This window comes from Suricata suricatta, chromosome 11, assembly GCF_006229205.1.
Source record: "Suricata suricatta isolate VVHF042 chromosome 11, meerkat_22Aug2017_6uvM2_HiC, whole genome shotgun sequence".
Taxonomy (NCBI): Eukaryota; Metazoa; Chordata; class Mammalia; order Carnivora; family Herpestidae; genus Suricata; species Suricata suricatta.
The window spans coordinates 8271336-8293655 of record NC_043710.1 but is presented as its reverse complement, the minus strand read 5'-3'; the positions used below and the strand labels follow the sequence as shown (position 1 = coordinate 8293655).

General features: G+C 45.2%; 1 long non-coding RNA gene and 8 other non-coding genes across 12 annotated transcripts; all 9 read right to left on the bottom strand.

Annotated features, from left to right (window-relative positions):
- Positions 1-2071: 2071 nt before the first annotated feature.
- LOC115271908 lies at positions 2072-7171 on the bottom strand. 4 transcript variants are annotated; one of them, XR_003900145.1, is made up of 13 exons: positions 7096-7171; positions 6670-6722; positions 6343-6427; positions 6074-6124; positions 5702-5739; positions 5468-5516; positions 5298-5377; positions 5133-5180; positions 4916-4950; positions 4670-4706; positions 4226-4268; positions 3953-3983; positions 2072-2295 (listed from the first exon to the last, which is right to left on the bottom strand). It is a non-coding gene; the product is annotated as an uncharacterized LOC115271908 (long non-coding RNA). The 4 variants fall into 4 exon arrangements; XR_003900146.1 differs by lacking the exon at positions 5298-5377 and adding an exon at positions 2870-2901 and having other exon boundaries at positions 7096-7169; XR_003900144.1 differs by lacking the exon at positions 5298-5377 and having other exon boundaries at positions 6343-6554; positions 7096-7170.
- LOC115272876 lies at positions 4062-4186 on the bottom strand. Its single transcript, XR_003900524.1, has one exon. It is a non-coding gene; the product is annotated as a small nucleolar RNA SNORD22 (small nucleolar RNA).
- Positions 4426-4494, bottom strand: LOC115272875. The gene has a single exon (XR_003900523.1). It is a non-coding gene; the product is annotated as a small nucleolar RNA SNORD31 (small nucleolar RNA).
- LOC115272874 lies at positions 4780-4849 on the bottom strand. Its single transcript, XR_003900522.1, has one exon. It is a non-coding gene; the product is annotated as a small nucleolar RNA SNORD30 (small nucleolar RNA).
- Positions 5023-5088, bottom strand: LOC115272869. Its single transcript, XR_003900518.1, has one exon. It is a non-coding gene; the product is annotated as a small nucleolar RNA SNORD29 (small nucleolar RNA).
- On the bottom strand, positions 5294-5420 carry LOC115272877. Its single transcript, XR_003900525.1, has one exon. It is a non-coding gene; the product is annotated as a small nucleolar RNA SNORD22 (small nucleolar RNA).
- On the bottom strand, positions 5809-5883 carry LOC115272871. The gene has a single exon (XR_003900519.1). It is a non-coding gene; the product is annotated as a small nucleolar RNA SNORD28 (small nucleolar RNA).
- Positions 6198-6267, bottom strand: LOC115272872. The gene has a single exon (XR_003900520.1). It is a non-coding gene; the product is annotated as a small nucleolar RNA SNORD27 (small nucleolar RNA).
- Positions 6527-6602, bottom strand: LOC115272873. Its single transcript, XR_003900521.1, has one exon. It is a non-coding gene; the product is annotated as a small nucleolar RNA SNORD26 (small nucleolar RNA).
- Positions 7172-22320: the final 15149 nt, after the last annotated feature.

Sequence of the window (22320 nt, the reverse complement as noted above, 5' to 3'; positions counted from 1 at the left end):
TTTTTTTTTTTTTTAATTTTTTAAATGTTTTATTTATTTTTGATACAGAAGAGACAGAGCATGAGAGGAGGCGGGTCAGAGAGAGGGAGACACAGAATCTGAAGCAGGCTCCAGGCTCTGAGCGAGCTGTCAGCACAGAGCCCAACCAGGGGCTCAAACCCACGAACGTGAGATCTGACCTGAGCCGAAGTCGGAGGCTTAACCAACTGAGCCACCCAGGTGCCCCTCAGACTCTTCTAGTGAATACTGTCTGGCCCCTGTACCAGCCTAATCCAACTTTGGTTCCATGATCTCCTTTCTAAACTTCCCTGGGCTCGACTGGAGTAGAACTGGTCTCCAGACTCCTAGAGATAGCAGCGCAGCCTGATGGCTACCTACCTACCTAGGACGTTGACTAGTGACCCTCTCCTCCCCAGGTACGCTCCGTGACAGGGCCCAAGTTGCTGGTTCCCCTTTATCCAAGGATCCTTCTGGCCCAGACCTCCCATGCTGAGTTAGGGCACTGACAGGTCGTGCATAGTGGCTGGTCTGCAATAACAGCTCAACACCTGCCTGCAGCTTGGTCCAGGGTCCACCTGACCCCTTAGTGGTTTTGACACAATTGGTTGGAGCTCCCAGGACGGCACTCTGCAGGCCCTCACTGCGGGCTTCCGGTGTTTCTCCCAGCTTTGGTATTTTTCTCCCAAAAGCTTTAAGGTTGCTCAGACTCTGGAGTCCTTGCATGGTCTTCTGTAACCCATTTTCATAGTTGCAACCCGTTTATGGATGTAGGGGCCCATTTAGCCAGAAGGCCTGTTGAAATCCCACTGTACATGAGGAACGCACATTAAGTTGCCTGGAGACTTAGTGTAAAGTGTCATTTGGCTTGTTGGGTACTGCTTTCCTTGGTTTTACAGAATGTGTGCATGACCTCTTAATCAAATGGATTAGGGACTGGAGTTAGTTTTCTATGACCTCTAATTCTAGTTTCGGTGAGTGGGCAAATTTTCAGATTGAAACTCCCTTCCTGGTCAGGAGTACTTTACCCGTAAGTCATCATGTTCACCTTTAAAGAAAATAGCTTTGTTATAAGCTTCAGTTAACAATATTACTATATACATAAAACAAACCTCTGCTGATGTATTTTGAGTGAATTGTTTTTGGATCTTCTGTAGTGTACCTCGTTTTTCTTCACTGTGAAAGTTTTTTCTGGAAGTTACAATGTAATCATTAGAAAAATGATGCAATCACCCATGGTATAGAAAGATCCAAAGCATCACAGTAAAGTGCAATCATGCCACCATTCACTGTCTCTTTTCTTACAGATATTGTGCTGAACCAACCCCTGCTCAGGGACCCTTAGAATCTGGTGCATGGGCTGGTCCCCCGCATATAGAGTAGAGAGCTCTTAGATCTGCGTGGTCACCCTTTGATGACTCAAGAAACATTGTTTCAAATAAGCTGCCTTATAGTTCTGACAACAGGCAGGTCAGAACTGCTGTGAAGTGTGAATTCCTTGGTTCACCATCAAGCATCCATTCTCCCATTGTGAGCAACAGTAGGATGTTCATGAGTTGAGTACCGATGTCTACCAGGAGTGCCCTGTGGGAGGGGGAGGGAGGCAGTGTGCATGTTAGGCAGGCAGATTTGAGCCTCCAGGGGTGGGAAACCACGTGACTGCTCTCATGATGAAGAATCCTTGACCTGGGGTGGGGAGCCTGGGTGGCTCAGTGCATTAAGCACCCTACTTACACATCCATGTACCACCTGTCCCCCAACATGTCACGGGATTGGGGGCTTGATCTACTGTCCATCCCTAGAGCCAGCTTGCCCAGGGCCAATTAAAAGGCAAAGATGTGAAAACATTAGGTATGTGAGGAGACCACCCATCTGAAGGAGATTGTGTATTTCCAAGTACCCATTCACACTTGTTCACTCCACTCCCTAAATTTATGCTCAGAGACATGGCACATGTAGACAGCAAGGTGAATGTTCATCCCAATTCAGGTGTTTACTGGGTACCCCTGGCCGATATGCCAAGTGAACAGAAGTTCTGGTTCCCCATGGAATGAACAAATGGAAGACAAATACAAACAGGACGAATCCAATCAGTTATATTTACATACCAAGAAAATGAATTGACAATGACTGGCCAAGGTAGACCTTTTGGTATTGACTTAATTTTTAGGGGCACCTGGTTGGCTCAGTCTATGAAGCGTCTGACCCTTGATTCCAGCTCAGGTCATCTCAGTTGGAGAGTTCAAGTCCTGCGTTGGGCTCTGTGTTGACACACCTTGAGGTCTGCTTGGGATGTCTCTAAAATAAACATTAACAATTAAAAAACAGGGCGCCTGGGTGGCTCAGTCGGTTAAGCCTCCAACTTCGGCTCAGGTCAGATCTCACATTCATGGGTTCGAGCCCTGTGTCAGGCTCTGTGCTGACAGCTCGCTCAGAGCCTGGAGCCTGCTTCCGGTTCTGTCTCCTTCTCTCTCTGCCCCTCCCCCTCTCATGCTCTGTCTCTCTCTGTATCAAAAATAAACTTAAAAAAAAAAAAACATTTTAAAAAACCAATTATTATAAGCAGGCTCCATGTCCAACACAGGGTTCAAACTCAAGACCCCGAGATCAAGAGCTGCATACTGAGCCAGCCCCTAGCAGGAACCCCTGAGTTATGTACAAGAACCAGGTCAATTCCAGGAAAAAAGAAAGAATATAGAGAGCCAGAGGCTTGTTAGAGGAAGAGAAATTCAGGAGCCATTTGTCCCATCTTATAGAAAGAAGGCTCCACTGGAATCACATTTGGAATTTTATATGCAGAAAAGGGGCAGTGAAATACCAAAACCTGACCGTGCATGTTTGGAGTCTGAGGGGTCCTTAATGGTGGTCATACCTTATTGGTTCCTTGTGCCCTATGAGGCAAGCCTGTCAAAGGCAAGAGAGACCTAATGGACCACCCAAAGCCAGGGAACATTTCTTGTAGTGAGGCATATATATATATTTGGGGCAGGAGGACCTTAGAAAGTCTTAGAAGGGTCACTTAACAACGCTCCCTTGAGCTAGACGGTATCAGGCAAAGTGTGACATTAAATTTAACAGTGCAACAGCAGCTAATTCCCCAGGATTACTTCCTTCTGTCCAGCTAGAGAGCTACATCACAATGAAGGCTATAAACTTTTATTAAGAGAGGCTTAAACAACTGTTAATATCAACAGGACTTGAGAATTTGCCTTTATTTTTGAACTAAACACCTGTGCAGAAAAATGAAGTGCATTTTCTTCGTAGATAGGAACAATGTATGTATTATGTTGAGTTTACAAGAGGCTGCCCTTTAAACTAGTTCACATTGGGGTGCCTGGATAGCACAGGTGGTTGATGTGATTCTTGAATTAGACTTGGGTCACCATCCCAGCAAGCTCCATGTGGGACCCACACTGGCATGGAGACTGCTTGACATTCTCTTTCCCTATCTTCCACTCACTAAAAACAAAAGAAAATTAAGTAGTATACCTGTTTTCAGATATACTTTTGTACTTCTGTTAGCCTATTACATACTAAACACCAGAATGCTTGGGTGGCTCAGTTTTTTAGGCTCATGAGCTCATGGTTCCTGAGTTCAAGCTCTGCATCAAGTTCTGTGCTGATAGTTCAGAGCCTGAAGCCTGCTCTGGATTCTAGGTCTCCTCCTTTCTCTGTCCCTGCCCTGGCTGCTCATGTTATTTCTAGAAAATACAGTCCAGGGGTGCCTGGGTGGCTGGTGGGTAATTGTTTGACTCTCGCTCAGGTCATGATCTCAGGGTCCATGCATTCAAGCCCGTCGTCAGGTTCTGTGCTGACAGCCCAGAGCCTGGAGCCTGCTTCACATTCTGTGTCTCCGTCTCTCTCTGCCCCTCCCCAGCTCACTGTCTCTCAAAAATAGACATAAAAAAAAATACAGTCCATAAATAAACATAACAATATTTGAACAAATACCTACCCATTACATATACCTTCTTCCTTCTTCAGACCTGGAAAAAAAAAAAAGGACATTCCACTTCAACAAAGTGACTTATTCCTCCCATTCCTGTCTTTAGAAATCTCTTGTAATCCCTCAGACAGTTCCTTCTGGAACAAACATCCTCTTTTCCCCCAGCCAGCCCCAGTGGGTTCACCTTTACAGGCTCTGGGACTAGGACAGGAGGTAAGACATGTGACTGTTTCCTCATCGGGAAGTTTTAATTTGGATCATCTTGTGTCTAGGTTTACTCACCTGACTTGGGACTGGAGCTGAGCAGAGCAATGGCTGAGGGCACCTGTAAGAGAATAACTGGGAACTATAAGCCTCCCAATCATATCTGGGGGTCTTTATTGCTTAGAAGCAAGGTACTGCTCTGAAGGCTACGCAGGTTTCTGCACACACGTCATATAAAAACCACCAGTTAATTTACCCTTTTCAATCCAAGATAAGCTCACAGCTCAGAAAATACCTTTCAGTCACAGTGTTCAGACTGGGGCGGTATTGAATTCATCACTTGTGAGTGGAAGCCTGTCACAGATGGTTCAGTGTCCACAGACAAGTGTCCAAGTCTTGGATTGAGCCAGTAATGTCTTCTTAGAATAGCTATCCAGACCAAAGTGTCCCCCCGCCCACACCAAACACACCTGGCACATTTTATATAATGGTTATAAATGAGAGTATTCCAAAGGCATTTACCTCAAATCATTCTTGGACTGCAGATAAGGTGCTAAATCTGAAACAAAGACATGAGTGAGTAATGCTTACCTCCAGCAATCAATTGTACCCCCTTCAACCGTCATTTGTAGGAAAATCAGATTTCCGAGTCTCAACAGCAAGTTATCAGCCGAACGAGATTCCATGTAAGTCATCATGTGTTTCGGGCCCAAAGGGTGTTTTTTGTACCAAATATGCTCCCAAGCATCACATATGGAAACAACTCACCTCTGAGCAAGTAAGCAGGTTGTGGGAAACTGCACCTAGAGAAAAAGAAAGCCGTGGGTGATAAAAAGCCCTTCCAAGTGGCATACCCCCAATTCCTGCTTTCTCCAGTTTCTCAGGTGTTCACATGTTTTCATTGTAGAGTCATAGTGAGCTAGTTTGATTCATCATGGAAACTTGTCTATTTGGGGGCATGAACCACAGACATTAATCAACTAACCTGATTAACTCTGGAGGCTTTCTGGTAGCCCTCGGGAACAAGCTGCTCCTGAAGAAGACCATGTAATTAGCCAAGTATCTAAACTGCCAAAGCTATTCTAGCTAGAAGTCATGGGTTTAAGGGAAGAAAAGTCAAGCAAATGCTATTGACAAGCATATGCTGTACCTCAGACAGTTCCTTATAGAACAAATTCTCCTCCTCTCTCCCAGTTAGCCCCAGTGGGTTCACCATTACTGGCTCTGGGGCTAGAACAGGGGTAAGACAGGATGCTTGCTCTCTTCATCGGCACTATAGTTCTGGGGCAACCTACAATTAGGGACGTTACAAGTACTCACTGTCCTTTACTCTTTCCAGGAGTTCCGCCCTGTGCACATCAGCAGGCACCTAGAGAAATTGATCAAGAAACATCACTACAAGGATAAACCACCAGAAAGCTACATGGGTCGATCAAGTCTTTGGTCACAATGATGACGACACAACAACAAAAAAATATGCAGTGAATAAAATCACCCTTTCGATTGTGGGTTCACATATGCTAACAAATCACACTTCTGGGAGAAGCTACTTACTGTAAGATAGACGAACACATCACCACCATCAGGACAACCTGCAAATGGGGACCAAATGGTTACCAAAAAATATCAGGTTGGAACAAAGTTTCTTCATTAACAGAAACTGCCATCAGAACTCTAACATGCTATTAACTGTTGCACCTCACAGAGGATCAGCATATCTATTCAAATCATCTGACAGTGACATATGGGGGAGGGAGGGCACACCATCCAAGAACTGTACTGTTGGGCTGCCCTCCCATCCACAGCAAAGTCGTTCCAAGAGGAACGGGCTGCAAGGACCAGAAAGGCCACACTGCTCACTTTGCTCCTGGTGGGAGACAACACAAGAGGAGACACTCCAATCCCCTCATTTCAACAAATAGTTACCTGTGTTCACCCCTGGAGGCAGTTGGATTCTTCAGGCTTGGGGAGGAGATGCTGGAAACAAAAGGAAGGCATTATATACGTACCTAAAGACAGCTAAACACAGACCCTTGAATGCTCTTGGCCCACTTCTCAGTAGGAAGATGACATCACTTTTAAGATCAGCCATATGCTTGTCTTTATGTTCATCACAGAGTGGTCAGCAAAATCTGAAGAACCCCATCTAGACACGATGTCCGCCAGTAACTGCTGTTAAGTCACTGCGCACCCACCTGGAGCATCACCGGAATGCTTAGTTTGCAAGGAGAGGGCTTGTCCCGTCCTCCAACCCGTAAGGTCTTTTGAGCTGAACCACATCTGGAAGAAAGGGGGGGGGAACCCCTCACTTAGTTTCAGGCCTTGCAGTCGATCTTCACGCCCCTGTGCTCAACACAACACCCTTCGCTGGGGGCTGGTGCTACTCAGAACGCTTAGGCTTTCTCCACTGTTCCATCAGAAAGAGAGAGTTCGATTCTTAGTATCATCCCCGTAGCACATCCCAGTTTCCCCCATACCCTCGACAACGGAGAAGCAGGAACAAGAGGGCCACACACACTTACTCTAACACGGCGGCTCTCTTCCATTCTTGAGCGTTGAAACATGCGCCCGAACCCTGCAGACAAGAGGACATTAACTCAACGCCGGCTATTTCACAATCGCTTTCTCTCCCGGAGCTACGACTGTGCTGCATTTCGACTGTGCAAGGCCCGTCTCTTCAGAGTCTCGTATCCTCACGGAACTCAGTACAGGTCTGTGAAAAGGTTCTCATCACAGAGACGGCCGGCGGCACGCCCCGCCATCGCCATCTTGTCCTTCACAAAGCTCACCGGCTACCTCGTGGGCTCACGGCCGTGGCCGAGCTCTTACCCCTCCCCCGCCGACCAATAAGTGCAACGTATTAGAGCTCAGGCAGACCACGCTCACTTTTTATTTTTTCCTCAGTTGACCACTTAAAAAATAATAAAGCAGAAAGAACCACAACTTACCCAGTACCATGGAAAGGAAAACGAGGCCGAAAAGCCTCAGCGAGATACTTAAATACCACCTCGCAGAGGCCCACGGGACTTGGGGGCGGGGCCATATCGCGCGCACGCGCATATGGAGAGAGTCCGCGAGCCTGGGGAGTTGTGGGTAGAGAATTCTAGGGAAGGGGGCACCCTCAGCGACTGGGGCGCGAAAAGAGACGCGCATGCGTCTTAGGGAATCGCGCTGGCAGCCGTGTCCCATTGCAGCGGGGTCTGTACCGCCGGCTTTCTGTAAGACGAGAAAGCCAAGGTCCCGGCACTGGCTGGATCCTGGGAGATGCTCTGTCGCGGTCACGGCCGCTTGCTCCCACACCCGTCCCTGAGCCTCCCTTAGCCACACACCCGCTAAACTGGTGTGCAGGCTCCGCCTCCTCGTAGCCTGACCCTCATCCCGAAGCTTCTATCGGCGTAATCCCGGTTACACGCCTGCCTCCTGGCGCGCCATTGAGCGCCTGGTACGCTGGGTCCCTGTGTAGAGGGCGGCTGTGGGGGAGCGGAAGGCCCGTGGCACGGAGCCATTTTGGGAAAGTGAATCAGGTCCTAAAATGCTCCGCTTGAATCTTCTCACAGGGTCTGATTTTTTCTGAGGGTCCTGCTGTCCAGTCCAATGTCGCTAGGAGCTTGGCTTGTCGCAGGGCGTATATATACACATGTTATATATAAAGTAGGCCCCACTGTCCAGCGTGGGGTTCAAAGTCCCGACCCTGGGATCAAGGGTTGCATGCTCTTCCTGCTGAGCCAGCCAGGTGCCCCAAATAGAGTATCAGTATCAGCTAACATTGGAAGCACCGCGTTAAGCATAGTGCACGAATTGATTACTTAAGTCCTCCCAAATCCCCAAGAGGCAGGCACCATTACTAGCCCTATGTCATAGCTAAGGGACCCTAGGTGTAAACAGTTCTTACAGAGCTGCATGCAACTCTCACCTAAACGGCTAGGTGGTTCCGGTCACTTCTAGACTGTTAGTTCCTAAAACCAACTCGTTTAGTTCATCAGTCGTTTGTGGTAAGCACCTAGTGTACTTGCAGGTTCTAGAAACATGGACTAAACTTTGACTATATGCTCCTCTGTATGACCTCACCTATGCTACGACCCCAGGAGGAAGGTATAAATGTTACAGATGAGGAACGTGAGGTCTAGAGAGGTTAAGTAACTTGTTCAGTGCTATCCATTTAAGAAGTATCAGCTAAATGGGGCGCCTGGGTGGCTCAGTCGGTTGAGCATCCGGTTTCGGCTCACGTCATGATCTCACTGTTTGTGGGTTCGAGCCCTGCGTTGGGCTCTGTGCTGACCGCTAGCTCAGAGCCTGGAGCCTGCTTCGGATTCTGTATCTCCCTCTCTCTCTGACTCTCCCCTGCTTGCACTGTCTCTCTCTGTCTTCCAAAAATAAATTTAAAAAATTTAAGAAAGAAAAAAAATATATATGCGGTGCCTGGGTGGCTCAAGTCAGTTAAGTGTCTGACTTGGGCTCAGGTCATGATCTTATGGTTAGTGAGTTTGAGCCCTGCGTTGGGCTCTGTGCTGACAGCTCAGAACCTGGGGCCTGCTTGGGATTCTGTGTCTCCCTCTCTCTGACCCTCTCCCGTATGTCTGTCTCTCTGTCTCAAAAATAAACATTAAAAAAATTTTTTTAAAGATACACATAATGAAACAGTTAAACTAGGGACAATCTAGAAGGTCCGGAGGAAGCAGATAGGATATAGTGGGGTTGTGTGTGGCAATGCGACTTGGGAATGCCTTATAGAGTGCCTGGGCCTTGGAGAATAGATGAGGGGCATGGGGGTGGGATTCCACTTAAAGAAAATTCGAGCATAGGCTTGGAGCTGGAACAGAAAGGAGACGTATAGGTGTAATTCATGAAAGATGGGCTGAAGGGGAATTGTAGAGTATAAAACTGGAAAACATTTCCTGGGGAAGGCCAGATGAAGAGGGACTAGAATGCAAAAATTACGTGAACCATAGAGTATAAGAAATAAAAACCGTAAGTTTTCAAGCAGGGAGGTGATAAGGAACTGAAGAATAAGGTGGAGATAAGGACATTTATTGGATTGTCATAGTAGTTTAGGCAACAGGGCAGTGGCTTCTGAACTAATAATGGGAATGGAAAGGGGATTTCGGTCAGGGATCTCCACCTCACATACCTGTAGATACGTAAATCAAGTTGGTAAGTGATGTGCACTGGTGTGGATAGTGGCAAGCTAGATAGTTTTTTTTAGCTCAGCTGGTTGTTGTCTTGCTGAAATACTGTCTCTCTGTGAAAAAATCTGACCAAGAGGATCCAGAAATCCAGAATTGTATACTAATTTGTCCATTTTATGTTTGAAAATATTTATTTATTTATCTTTGAGAGAGAGTGAGTGAGAGAGAGAGAGAGTGCAGGGGGAGGGCAGAGAGAGGGAGACAGAATCCCAAGCAGACTCCACCACGCCGTCATCGCAGAGCCTGATGTGGGGCTTGAACCCATGAACTGTGAGATCATGACCTGAACTGAAACCAAGAGTCAGATGCTTAACCGGACTGAACCACCCAGGCACCTCTAATTTGTCTAATTTAGTGGCTGGCATCTAATTTGAAAATTTTATGCACGTTGTATAAGCCAATCCAAATATGCCTGTGGGCCAAAGGTGGCCTTTGTGAGTTTGTAGTGAGTAGAAGGCAGGCTGTCAAACACCAGATGCTGTATTTTGGAAGCTCTAAAGGGGTTGAAAGGAATAAGCACCAAACAAAACCGGTGTTCTTGACAGTTGTGGATTGCAGGTGACATTAATTTAATATTTATTCTATTATTATTTACTTGTTGAGCACCTGCTAGGCTCAGGGACTACCACAAGGCCCAAAGCGGACAGCCCCCTTCCTTATAGTCCCTTGGAATTGATATTCTGGTGGATGGACATAGAGAAGTGAAACAATAATATGTCCAGTAGGGTAAATGCTGTGGTAAAAATTAAGCAGGGAAGGAGAGAGGGAGTCCTGGCCTCAAAGGGAGAAATTGTCACTTCACTCAGATAGAGAGGGCCTTCCTGATATGGGTGACATTTGTGCAGAACTCTGAAGGAAATGGAGGAGACGGTCACCTGGGGTAGAATGTTCTGGGTAGAAGGGAGCGCTGGGCTATGCTCACTGATTTACAGGTAACATTACAGGTTGTGGATAGGATTTTTAAAACAGAATGGGAGAGGTTTTTTAAAACATTTTTTAAGAAGTTTATTTATTTATTTGAGAGAGTGAGAGTAGGACAGGGGCAGAGAGAGAGAGAGAGAGAGAGAGAGAGAGAGAATCCCAAGCAGGCTCTGCAGTATCATTGTATAGCCCAAAGTGGGGCTTGAACTCATGAACCACGAGATCATGACCTGAGCTGAAGTCGGACGCTTAGCTGACTGAGCCACTCAGGCACCCCAAGAACTGGAGAGATTTTATAGGGAGACTGGCATTTGGTGGAAATAACACAAGTTTCATTATCCCTGAACATTGAACCTTTTTTCCTTTGACTAAGGTAGAAGGGGGTTGTTCCACAAGTGAAGAATGTAGTAGTCAAATGAAACGTGTGTGTGTATCTATGTGTGTAAATAAATGACTGGTACAAAAAAACTGGGGTGTCAAGTAATGCGAGATGAGAACAACAACATGAAACAGTTAGTGGAGAGTGTTTAATGTTACTGTATTAACATCTATTAACTGCTTTCCATGGCACTTTCCTGCCACTTTTTACTAAGTGTACTTATATAAAGGATTACCTCAATTCAAAAATACTAGTTTTTATGGTTACCATCCCCATTTTACCTATAACGAAACTGATCATTAAGTTACTTGCCCAAGGACACATAGCTCCTGTGGTAGAGCTGTTATTCAAATCTGATCTCTACTTTTGACCCCGTTAAAATTTTTTTGCCTCCTTCCAAAATTTGGATAGAGGTCAAACTGATTGCTGGGAATCCTTTTGATGTTGCAAAACAGGCCAGTATAGTCTAGAGGCGATCTGATTTTCTAGGGAGTGTGCACTTTTGTTTGACTTCCTATTCGCTATTGATTTGGCTGTTTTAGAACTCGGATTGCTTTGCCTGACATTAGCCAGTTTTAGATCTATAGCCTATTAACAAATTTATATTGGCATTCTCCATGGATAGACTCTATAATACTCCTTTCCTAGAATTCTCTTTTGAATCAGTCTTAAATCTTTTTTTTAATTAAAGTTTTTGGGGTTTTTTTGTTTGTTTTTGAGAGAGAGAGAGAGAGAGCACATGCAAGCTGGGGAGGGGCAGAGGGAGAGGATCCCAAGCAGGCTCTGCGCTGTCAGTGCGGAGCCCGAGGTAGGGCTCCATCTCACAAACCTGTGAGACCATGACCTGAGCCAAAATCAAGAGTCCAACGCTTAACCGACTGAGCCACCCAGGTGCCCCTGAATCCCAGGTCTTTCCACAGACCAAGTGAATCAGAATTTTCATGATGACAAGCCCCCTCCCTGCTGCTGATTTGTATATGCAATGTCCACTGATTTCTCAAGACGCTTTTCAGTCACCTTCTTGACCTCTCAACAGCACTGTACCCCGTTGATCCATCCCCTATTTCCTGAAACACTGTGTTCCCACCGTTCTTGAGACTGTGTGCCATCCCAGGGTTCACATTTCTAATAATGTCTTAGTGATCCCTGGAGGTAGATATTCTGGCCATTCCTTAAACAGTAATGTTCCCCCAGTGGGGGCCACACCCAGCTGTTTTTCTCACTCTGCCCGGGCCACCTTATCCACTCCCATGATTTTAATGACCAGCATTATGCCTACAACTCCAGCCCAGGCTCTTTTTCCTGAGCCTCATAACTGTACATCCTGTTGCCTTCTGGATGAATGGTATCACTTGGTTGGTCCACAAACTTCTCAAATTTTCCAAAATGGACTTTACCTCACTCTTCATTCCACCCAATTGCCAGTGCCCCCAACTTCCGCTACCTTAATTCAAGCCATTCACCCTGAGGTTTTTACAAAATATTTAACCTGGCTCCCTGGCTCTGGTTTCCTCCCTTCTAATCAATACATTCTCCACCTTGCAGCCAGAGCGATTTTTCCAAATAAAAAAATTATGATCAAGTCTCACTTCTCAGCTTATAAAGCTTCAATGCCCTTCCATAGTCTTTAGTCTAAAGACCAGACTCATCAGTATACTTTCCTTGGCAGCTTTTTATATATTTTTTTAACCACCACTCCCTTCCCCAACCTGATTCACCTTGCCTCCCGCTGTAACTTTTCGTTTCAAGGTCATGCCTGTGTAAGTCATCATTGTATCCCTGTTGCCTGGAAGAACGCAAGACACTAAGTAGGACTCAGTATATATAAGTTCATCTCCATGAATTTCAAATGACCTTATTCCAGCCCCAATTCATTGCCCTACATATCACAGGCGCTCCTTGCTCTGCCCCCACCTGGCCACAAGAGGCACTGCGCCACGTAGCGGAGGTGGATTCACAAATAACTACTGCCTTGCCTGGAGTTAGTAACCTCCATGGAGAAACAGTCCCAGTTTGATAACAAAACTATTGGGTTATGGAGAAGCGTGACATTGGGGAGGATTAGCCTGGTCTCAGGGGAGACGAGAATGTTGAAGATTATAAGGACAGGCTCATTTGCTCTATGTGTGGACCTGAGGGAGGAAGGTTCTAGATCATGGGGAGGTGATACGGGTAGGAATTGATATTTTGGCTAAGCTCCAGTGTGGTATCTGTTCTTATCAGTTTAACATCTGATACCTTTCTGTAGACCTACATCGTTGGAAACGCCTCATAGAGTATGTGTGTGGTTCCTTTTATTCACAGAACTATGTGTTAGATCTGTGGAAAGGACTACAAGACATCTATCTGCTAAAACACTGGAAGACCTAATGGTCAAATTTTTTAAATCTTAGGTATTGGAGTATCCCAAGAATCTGTACGGTTCTAGGGTGTACTAGTTTAGGGAATGATTTGAACTCATTCACATTTAGAGGGTATTTTGAAATCGAAAACCAGGTAGATCATCTACTCTGACCCTACACATGGCCCTAACGCAAAAAGAAAAAAAAAACACTGGGTCCCAGACATTACAGGTGAGGAATTCTTGAAGTATGTCCATATTCAAGTGGAGATTAAAGAAGCCCAATGGAAAGAACTCTGGACTGATGGTGACAACTGGATTGAAAAAAAAAAAAGCTTATTTAAAGGGCTATTTTGAAGATGGTGATTCTGACTCAGAAACCATGGTGATTGAGAGTGGAAGGAATCCATCACATGTTAAAATTCTTAAATAAAAATTTATTGACTTTAAAAAAAAAGAAACATCTGATACCTCCTGTATCTGAGGACAATGTGTTCCACTGATTTTGGGAGCTGGGGGCTGGAATAAGAGCTTGCTTTGTGGACTCAGCGTTTCCCTGGTCCCCGGGTTTTCCGGGCATGGTAGGGGTTGATATACTTGGAGTTGGGGCCATACCACCACATCATGTCTTTGGCCTGGGGCGGGGCGGGGGGGGGGGTGCGGGAAGCTATCATAGTGGGAAAGACAAAGTAGAAATCTCTGAAACTGCACCATACCCATTCCAGCGATGGCCTTTCCTCCCATTCTGTCCTTAACCCATTGTGCCCTAGCTCCTGTCCTCACCCCTCCACTGAGCCCACTACTGACCTCATTCACTTAATCCCGGAAGATACTTCCATCTCTCTTGACCTCTCAGCAGCATGTGGCACTGGTGACCTGCCCTGCTCCCTGAAGCGCTCTCTACCTTTGCTTTCTGGGACCCTGCACCCTTCCGGGCTTCCTCTTACTTCTTGGCCATTTTCACTATCTATCCCTCCCCGTTCCTCAGGGTTCTGTTCTGGGTCCACTTGTTTCTCACTCGCTGGGCTCTGCCTAAATAAACCAGCTTACCCGTCACCTTGGCCTCATTTACCACATATATGCTGCCATCTCCCCCACTTTATCCCAGCGCGGTATCTCCTGGACTGAACACCCTTGTATCTAACTGTCTGCCAGACGTCTTCACTGGGACGGCCCATAGACAGCTCAGCTCAACTTGTCCGCAACAGAATTCATCATCCTTTCCACAAATCCGTCCCTTCTCCAACGTGCCCTCTTTTACTCAATTATCGAAGCCAGAATGTGGTCATTATCCCCGCTGCTGACATGCTGGAAATCCTCTCCAGCCAAACACTTCCGGGAACATATTTGTATTGGAGCATTCCTTTTTTTTTTAAATTGTTTTTATTTATTTTTGAGAGCGAGAAAGAGAGAGAGAGAGGCAGCATGAGCAGGGGAGGGTCAGAGAGAGAGGGAGATATAGAATCTGAAGATAGGCTCCAAGCTCTAAACTAGCTGTCAGCACAGAGCCTGATGCGGGGCTCGAACCCACGAACCATGAGATAATGATCTGAGCCGAAGCCGGATGCTCAACTGAGCCACCCAGGTGCCCTGCAAGTTGGTTTTATTACTTGTTGCAGCGAGGAAGAACATGCACCATGGGGAATCACAGGGTGTCCCAGTAAGAGGGTGTTAGGAAGAACTTACTGCAGGAATTGGGCTTGTGTTAGGTGATTTGCGGGAGGTTTGAAGCAAGTGAGGCTTTACTCTGGATTTGATGTTTTCAGGAAGCGGCATCATTTATTATTGGGTGTCTTCATAAGGTTTACCTAGAAGGACGGAAGAGTAGAACAAGGCTGACTCAGCCAGGACAGGGAGCAGTTTGGACTTTTGCAATATGGACAAAGATCATGCTTTTTTCTGTGTTCAGATGTGAATATGGAAGGGGCTTGTTTTGCCTTGACTCACCATGATTACAGAGTGGCCTTGTCTTACGTTGATATTCTGAAGTTATGTTCAACATAAGACCACCAGGGCCTAAGTGTGAATCCCAGGCCAGCTTCCAGATGTCAGTGGCTGCTTTTCTCCTTCTCAGTAGCCTAGCGTAAGCCATTCACCCCTGGATTTCTGCTGCAGATTCCCAACCTGGTTCTCTGGCTTTGAGACCCTCTCATTTGTCTTTTTGTTTATTTAATCATTCTGAGAGACAGTGTGTGCGGGAGGGCCAGAGAGAGAAAGAGAGAGAGAATCCCAAGCAGGGTATGCACTGCCAATGCAGAGCCCAAAGTGGGGCTTGAACCCACCAACCACGGCATCATGACCAGAGCAGAAATCAATAGATGTTTGCTTAACTGACTGAGCCACCCAGGCACCCCATGATTCCAACTCCTTCTAATCCATTCTCCACATTATGGCCAGAGTGATCTTTCTAACTTTAAAAAAATATTTTACCTATTTTTGAGAGAGAGAGAGAGAGAGCGAGCAAGAGAGAGAGAGGGACGGAGAGAGAAAGAGAGAGAGGTAGACACAGAATTTGAAGCAGGCTCCAGGCTCTGAGCTGTCAGCACAGATCCTGATGCGGGGCTCAAACTCATAAACCATGAGATCATGATCTGAGCTGATGTCAGCTGCTTAGCCTGCTGAGCCACCCAGGTGCCCCCAGAGTGATCTTTCTAAATGGAAAATCTGATCTCAGCTCAAAATCCTCAGTGCTTCTCCTTTGCTTTTAGGTTAAAGTTTGTACCTACGGACAGAGCCAACAAGGCCCATTTTCCTTTTTCAGATTCAATATCACTACTGCATTCCCTCCCTTGCTCTCTGTGAACCCTTTCCCACATAAACTCCCGAGGTCAGAAATCGTGTCAGTATAATTTATTTTATCCCTATCGTGTAGAACAAGGCATGACACTGTAATACACTGATTGCCTGCCCTGTGCTATGAAGTAAGCTCTTAAAGGGGTTGTTAAGAGACATAAGTTTGAACTGTCGACAGCTTCCCGGCAACAGGAAGCGCTCTCAGAGGATGGGAGCAGCGTCTGCCCCCTCCTGGCAGCAAAGGGTACTGCGTCCCTTAGTGGAGGAGAAGGGATCCGCAAATGGACAGGCCTCTGCTGGGAGCTGGAGGTAGGGCATTCACCTTTGGAAAAAATTCAGTTTGAGAACAGAATTTCCTGATTTCCTAAACTGTAGAGAAGCATGCCATGAGGAGCTCTCTCATGGAGGGTTTAGACCGGTTTTTGGAAGAATGGAGGGTGTGGAATTTTACAAGGGACAGCTGGGAAGCAAGTTCTGCTATGTGTTCCTTTTTTAAAATAATGTCTTTTATTTATTTTTGAGAGACAAAGAGAGGCAGCACGAGCAGGGGAGGGTCAGAGAGAAAGGGAGACACGGAATCTGAAGCAGGCTCCTGGCTCTGGGCTGTCAGCACAGAGCCTGACGCAGGGCTTGAACCCACGAACTGTGAGATCATGACCTGAGCTGAGGTCAGATGCTCAACCGACTGAGTCACCCAGGCGCCCCAAGAATAGTATGTCTTCTTATCATTTAATGTCTCGTAAACCTCTACCCAAGGATACTTTATCAAGTTTTTTTTTTTTTAATCAAGTGAGTTTTTGGAACAGGGAGATTGAATAGGGGCTCCCTCCATCCATTCTATAAGCCAGCCTGATATTGCAGTACCCCCATGAATGGTTTGGGGGTCAATGTCAGTTAAAATGAAGACTGTTGTATTCCACTATGTCTTTTGGTTTTTGGGGAAAAAAATTTAAGATGAATATGCTCTTTCCCCTCTTTCCTTAATGCTATTTAAAAAAAATTTTTTTAAATGTTTTTATTTATGTTTGAGACAGACAGCGTGAGCAAGGGAGGGTCAGAGAGAGAGGGAGACACAGAATCGAAGACAGACTCTGGGCTCTGAGCTAGTTTTCAGCACAGAGCCTGACGTGGGGCTCGAACCCACAAACCGTGAGATCATGACCTGAGCCGAAGTCGGACACTCAACCGACTGAGCCACCCAGGCGCCCCAATGCTATTTTTTTGACACACATTTTGCTTGTCTTTTTATATCCTGGTTCTTTTTTTTTAATGTTTATTTATTTTTGAGAATGAGAGAGAAAGAGCAGGAGCAGGGGAGGGGCAGAGGGAAAGAGGGAGACACAGAATTGGAAGCAGGCTCCAGGGTCTGCGCTGTCAGCACATGCGGAGCTCGAACTCACGAACGGTGAGATCATGACCTGAGCCGAAGTCAGCCACTCAACTGACTGAGCCACCCAGGTGCCCCTGTTCTGGTTCTTTAATATTTAGTCATTTATAGTGTTCTATTTAGAGATTTTCTACAGATTTTCTTGTCCCCTAGTGATAGACCATTTTTCAGATTACCAAATATATATTGGTATAACCAAATGCTGCGGTGAAATCTTTTGGTTATTGCTTTGTGAACCTGTATGAGAGTTTGTCCAGGGTATGCATCTAGGAGTGACATTTCTGGATAACAGGAAGAGTATTTTCAGTTTTATTGACTTTTGCAAATTTCCCACATGTCCTGAATTGCAATTCTCTGGTAGTCCCGAATAAACCCATTTTTACTGGTAAGATAACTGCTAGTTTTTGTTTTTAAGGTTAACACTTGCTAGTAATATGGCAACTTAAGAATTTTTTTTCTTGTTGTACAGAATAGAGTTGTTCTGCATCCAGTTTTTTATTTTTTGAACTCTTAATCTAATGATTTGTAGATTCAGTTGGATTTTTCTTTTTTTTAAGATTTTATTTTTGGGGGCAACTGGGTGGCTCAGTCAGTTGAGATACTTCAGCTCAGGTCATAATCTCACATTTTGTGGGTTTGAGCCCTGCGTCGGGCTCTGTGCTGACTGCTCAGAGCCTGTAGCCTGCTTTATCTCTCTCTCTCTCTCTCAAAAATAGATAAAAAATTAAGAAAAAAAATTTTTTAAAGCAATCCCTACACCCAACATGCGGCTCAGACCTACAACCTGAAGAGCAAAAGTCACACACTCTACCAACTGAGCCAGCCACGCACCCCTCAATTTGACTTTTTTTGCACAGAATTTTTATAACTGGAGGAAAATATTTAGGTCTCAATTCCCCCCCCAAAACTGAATGTTAGTTACCTATAAAAGTGTTTTGTAAATTACTGATAGTAATTTAAATTTGAAATAAACCTTTTTTTAATGTTTATTTATTATTGAGACAGAAAGAGACAGAGCATGAATGGGGGAGGGGCAGAGTGAGGGGAGACAGAATCCGAAGCAGACTCCAGGCTTTGAGCTGTCAGCACAGAGCCTGACATGGGGCTCGAACCCATGAATGTGAGATCATGACCTGAGCCGAAGTCGGAGGCTTAACCGACTGAACCACCCAGGCGCCCCAGTAATTTAAATTTGAGACCTGAAACCATAAAACTCCTAGAAGAGAGCACAGCCAGGAAGGTCTCTGACATCAGCCATAGCAACATTTTTCTAGATATGTCTCCTGAGACAGTGGGGAATATAAGCAAAAATAAACTATTTGGGACTTCATCAAAATAAAAAGATTCCATACAACAAAGGAAATAGTCAACAAAACTAAAAGGCAATCAACTGAAGGGGAGAAGATCCTTGCAAGTGACATGTCTAAAAAAGGTTAGTATCCAGGGGCACCTGGGTGGCTCGGTCAGTTAAGCATCCGACTCGGTTCAGGTCATGGCCTCATGGTTTGTGGGTTTGAGCCCCGCATCGGGCTCTGTGCTCACAGCTAGCTCAGAGCCTGGAGCCTGTCTTCCGATTCTGTGTCTCCCTCTCTCTCTGAGCCTCCCCTGTTCATGCTGTCTCTCTCTCTCTAACATAAATAAAACAGTAAAAAAAAAAAAAGTTAGTATCCAAAATATTCAAAGAACTTATACAGGGGCACATGGCTGGCTCAGTTGGAAGGGCATAGGACTCTTGATCTCAGGGTCGTGAGTTCGAGCCCCATGTTGGGTATAAAGATTGCTTAAATAACTAAAACTTAAAAAGAACTTACACAAATCAACACCCCAAAAAACAAATAAACCAATTAAAAATGGGCAGAAAAAAATGAAAAGACATTTCTCCAAAGAAGACATTCAGTTGGCCAAAAGATACATGAAAAGATGCTTAACATCTCTCATCAGTAGGGAAATGAAAGTCAAAACTACAGTGAGATATCACCTCATGCCCATGAGCATGCCAATCAGCATGGCTCAAATTAATGACACAAAAAATAACAAGTGTTGGTGAGGATGTTGGGAAAAAAAAGAACACTCATGCACTGTTGGTGGGAATGCAAACTCGTATAGCCACTACGGGAAACAGTACAGAGTTGCCTCAAAAATTAAAAATAGAACTACCCAATGATCCATTAATGGCCCTACTGGGTATTTACCCCCCAAATACAAAAACACTAATTTACAGGGATACACGCACCTGTATGTTATAGCGTTATTTACAATAGCCGAGTTATGGAAGCAGCTCAAGTTCAAGTATCCGTTGATAGATGAATGGATAAAGAAGATGTAGTATATATACACAATGGGATATTATTCAGCCATACAAAAGACTGAAATCTTGCCATTTGCAACAATGTGGATGGAGCCAGAGTATTATAATTGCTAAGTGAAATGTCAGTCAGAGAAAGACATATGATTTCACTCATATGTGGAATTTAAGAAACAAAACAAATGAACAAAGGGGAAAAAAGAGAGAGGCAAACCAAGCAACAGACTCTTAACTATAGAGAAGAAACTGATGGTTATCAGAGGGAAGGTGGGGGGGATGGGTGACACAGGTGACGGGGAATAACCAGGGCACTTGTGATAAGCACCGGGTGACATACGGAATTGTTGAACACTGTAATGTACACCTGAAACTGATTTAACACCGTACGGCACCTCTCCTGGAATTAAATTACCAAGAGTACCATTTTAAAGAAACTGGCTAGGGGTGCCTGGGTGGCTCAGTCGGTTGAGCATCTGACTTTAGCTTAGGTCATGATCTCACGGTTCGTGGGTTCGAGCCCCGCGTTGGGCTTTGTGCTGCCAGCTAGCTCAGAACCTGGAGCCTGCTTCAGATTTTGTATCTCCCTCTCTCTCTCTGACCCTCCCCTGCTCCTGCTGTCTCTGTCTCTCAAAAAAAAATTTTTTTTTAAAAAGAAACTGGCTAATCAGTTTTAATGCTGCTTTCTAATTTGAGGATGAAAGGGAATCTTTGTTCTAAACTTGCTAGAAGATTCATTTCCTTAAACTTTTGAGTTTTAGTTTTGTCTGTAGTCAACACCTTATCTTATTTACTTATTTAACATGACTTATTTCTCGAAAGCAATTTTAAGTTTACAGAGGGTGGACAGGAAGAATGGAGTTCCCATATACTACCTTCCCTTCCCTCCTGCTCCCACCCTTTCCCCTATTACTGAGACCTTGTATCAGTGAGGCACGTCTGCCACAGTTGATAAGCCAATACCGATACCTTATTATTAACTAAGGACCATGGTTTACATTAAGGTTCGATCTTTGGAGTGTCCATTCTGTGGAGTTTGACACATGTCTGATGACCTGTATCCACCATTACAATATTGTACAGCATAGTCTCATGGTCCTAAAACCCCCCTGCCCTTCACTTATTCCGCCCCCCTTCTTCCCACTCCCAGAGCTCCTGGCAACCACTGATCTTTCTACGGTCTCCATAGTGCCACCCTTTCCAGAATGTCATGTAGTTGGAATCATAAGTATGTAGGTTTTTCATATTTGCTTCTTTCACTTAGAAATATACATTTAAGATTCCTCCTTGTAGTTTTGTGGCTTGATAGTTCATTTCTTTTTATTGAACTGAATAATGTTCCATTGTCTGCATGTATCTGTTTCTTTATTCAGCTAGTGAAGGACGTCTTGGTCGCTTCTGAGTTTCAGCAACGATGAATAAAGCTGCTAGAAACATTCGTGCTCAGGTTTTTGTGTGGACACAGTTGTTGTACAGATCATAGAGCTCATGGAAACATTTTACTTACTACTCACAGTTTATTATAATGTTTTTTTGAATTTTTTATTTTTGAAAGACAGAGAGAGCGTGAGCACGGGAGGGTCAGAGAGAGAGGGAGATACAGAATCTGAAGCAGGCTCCAGGCTCTGAGCTAGCTGTCAGCACAGAGCCCGATGCGGGGCTCAAACCCATGAACTGTGAGATCATGACCTGAGCTGAAGTCCGATGCTTAACCGACGGAGCCACCCAGGCGCCCCTACTCCCAGTTTATTATAAAGGATACAAATGAACAGCCAGATGAAGAGGTACGTGGGGCCATGTCCGGAAGGGTTCCAAGCATAGGATCTTCTGACCCTGTGGGCTTGGGGTGCCTTACCTTCCTGGGTACACATTCATCAACTGGGAAGTTCTCCAAACCCCATTGATTGGTTTTTACAGTTTCCATTACGCAGGCATGATCATTGGCCCCTGGTGATTAACTCAGCCTCCAGGCTTTCTCCCCTTCCTGGAAGCTGGGGGATGGGACTGACAGTTACAACCCTCTAGTCGTGCCTTGGTTTTTCTGGTGGCCAGTCCCCACCCCAAAGCTATCACCAAGAGTGGCCTCTTTGGAGGAAGAGGCTTTCTTATCACCCAGGAATTCCAAGGGATTTAGGAGCTCAGTGTCAGGAAGTAGGGACAAAGGCTCATGCCCTTTCTTGTGCCTTCATGTTCTCTCTCTCTCTGCTTTCACAGTTACCCATTTATAAAAAAGGTGAGGTTGGCTTTCTACATTATATCATAAATAAAAAATCATTAAAGATGGATTAAAGACTTAAATGTCAAAAACAAAATCTTACTTTCTTGCATAGAATATTCTGATGAATATCTTTCAGGCCTTAAAGTAAAGAAAGAATTTTTAGGGGCGCCTGGGTGATTCAGTCAGATAAACATGGGACCTCAGCTCAGGTTATGATCTCAGGGTTCATGAGTTCAAGCCCCACATTGGGCTCTGCACTGACAGCTCAGAGCCTGGAGTCTGCTTCAGATTCTGTGTCTCCCTCTCTCTCTCTGCCCTTGCTCCACTTGTGTTCTCTCTTTCTCAAAAATAAACAAAAAAGAAAGATTTTTAAAATAACAAACCAGGGGCCTGGGTGGCTCAGTCGGTTGGGCATCCAGCTTCGGCTCAGGTCATGATCTCGCGGTTCGTGGGTTCAAGCCCTGCATCGGGCTCTGTGCTGACAGCTAGCTCAGAGCCTGGAGCCTGCTTCAGATTCTGTGTCTCCCTCTCTCACTGACCCTCCCTTGCTCGTGCTTTCTCTCTCTGTCTCTCAAAAATAAATAAAAAACATTAAAAAAATAAAATAACAAACCAAACAATATTTTTCTAAATGAATAATGCATTT